This window comes from Corvus cornix, chromosome 1, assembly GCF_000738735.6.
Source record: "Corvus cornix cornix isolate S_Up_H32 chromosome 1, ASM73873v5, whole genome shotgun sequence".
Lineage (NCBI taxonomy): Eukaryota > Metazoa > Chordata > Aves > Passeriformes > Corvidae > Corvus > Corvus cornix.
The window spans coordinates 109,716,489-109,719,040 of record NC_046332.1 but is presented as its reverse complement, the minus strand read 5'-3'; positions in this window follow the sequence as shown (position 1 = coordinate 109,719,040).

Below are 2,552 nucleotides of genomic sequence, written 5' to 3'. Positions count from 1 at the left end.
TCTCATGAGGAAGTGAGAGCAAAAGGTTGCAGCACCCTGTTTCCTTTCTCATTCATTTAGGAAATAAGTTAACCATTTAATCATGACCCCCATTCTGTTTCAAATATGTTTCTACCATCTTTACATATAACATTCCATAACTCAAATACATATAAATTGTTGAAATAGATTTTTTCTTTGTGATACAAAGGATAGAAAAAATTGTACAACCAGTCAGGTTTTCTGCTAAAAAATGTATTGCCACTTTATATAACTTTTAATGCTGAAGTGTAATGTAGAAAGCACAGAAGAGTTACCTCTGCCCAGACCTGTCTTTTTTTTAATCATCTCAGGACTGAGATGCAGTTCATGCTGATCTTTGAATTACTGGAAGAGAAATAATACTAGTGATTATTTATCAACAATGTCCATGGAAACTTCAAAGAGAAATCTAACATTCCTCTTTGTCTGGTACATTCAAACCTTGCTAATGCCTTTCTGCTCTGGCCAAAACTGAGAACGTGTCACTGGATAACCTATTTTTTCATGGTTTTGACTCTTGCAGAATCCCCTTTGGTTTCCATCCCAAACAGATCACAGAATTATAGAATGATAGAATGTTTTGGGTTGGAAAGGTCTTTAAAAATCATCTACTTCCAACCCCCTGCCATGGGCAGGAAGGCCACCTGCTAGCTCAGGTTGCTCAGGGCCCCATCCAACCTGACCTTGGATGCTTTCAGGGATGGGGTAACATTTCCAGGGATGCTGGATATCACCAGAGGGTCTGGCCCCCATATTTTTGTTTGTGGAGGTAGCCTCTGGAAGTTAAATAGTTGGAATGGCTGGGGAAGGAAAGGAGGGGGGCAGTTCTGATTCGTGGATGTCCATTCTTGCAGTGAAGACCAGCCCACTCTCCCTGCTGAGGACTGGCAGTGTTCTCACTGCCTTTTTCTTCTCCTTAGCTCAGGACAAGCAACTTGTGCCTTCTCTGGGGTGAGCCAGTGCAGCTCTGCCTTGCCTGGAAGCTCCTCAGGCACCATAGCCCCTGAAACATGAATTTGTTGGATCAGGAGGTTTCTGGCAGACCACAAATCCAGCAGGGGCTGATCTTGGATCAACAATTGCAAAGTCTGATGTCCTTTTAAGAGCCTGAACACAGACCATGAAACAGAGTATATTTCAGCTGCCCTCAGCCTAGCAATTGCCAAATGCAGTAGCTGATCTCCCTGCCTGAACTGAAAAGAAAGGGCAGAGGTGCTGGGCCCTTCCACAGCTGTTGAATTCTGGTGCTCCCTGATGCTTGTGAGTTTTCTGTTAACTCCGAAAGTGACGTGACAAGCACAGGAAACTTTGCCTGTTGCTGCAAGTGACAAATTTGAGTAGAAATGGTACCAAAACCACCCATGCATCGCCCCTGATTTAATTCTGGTGGTTCCACCTTCTAAATGAATGAAACATCTTTGCTGTTACAAAACCCCGAATACTCTATACTTTGTACTAATTTGGAAAATGCATCCTGTACAAGAAAAAACAATGTCGGCAGCTGTGTGTTAATTATGTAGGAGTGTAAAACTGAAGTATGCAAAAACTTAAATGCTATCTCACTCTGTTTATAAAATTTATTTCAAGATAGTTGATTACATACAGCATTTTTCATCCTTCTTTGTGCTGAAAAGTTCAGGAACACTGATCCTTCTGCAGCATGACAGTATTCCAAAAGTATTCATGTCTCAGGGTTCTTCCTTTCCTCGCAGTAATTTTACCCCATTGCATAGGAATTAATTTAGTTCCTGTCCTTCTCTGTGCAATAATGGTCTGTGTATTGCTGCACAATTTAATGCCAGGTGCTTGCAATAGGCCTAGGGGTTTCACACATGTCCCTAAAAGGGACAATGAAAAATTCTGCAAGTAAAAACCCCAAAAAAGAGAGTGATGTGAAGAACAGAGAGAGAGATCCAGCTCCTCCTTCCCATTAGCAGGAGGAAAACCAAGTAGAGACCTTGATTAATTTCTTTTTATTTTGTAGCCTGAAGTCTTTATTTTGAATGCTGTGCAATCACTGTTTACCAACCTTCCCTTCATTCTACACCAAAGAGGAAGAAGGAAAAAAGGGACTTGTCAATCTGTCTTCCCTGAAAGGACTCTTCACAAGCAGCCTGAGTCTGTCCCTGGGTGCACTTGCCTTCACTCCAGGGAATGACATAGTCTGAAACTTCTGCCCTTTCTGTTTTGTTTACAAAATAAATGATTCCATGCTGAGATGAGGGAAGAAAAGGGGATGGATATGAGCCAGGGGAAAACATATCAGTGAGACTCCAATAAGGACTGGCAGCTGCTTCTAGGTCTTTGCTGTACATGCAACTCTCAATGCAGTTCCCTGCTCCAGTACTTCCTCACTCTTTTGCAATGATCATGAGAGACCCACACGCTGTATTAAAAAAAATCCGTGTCTGATCCAGACGCTGTTTGCTGCACCAGTCTTGGCTTGAAGTCAAGCAGCACCACCACAAAACAGGCTAGAATGGCTGCACACTGCTGAGTTAGTGGAAGGAAGAGCCACCACCAGCAACGTG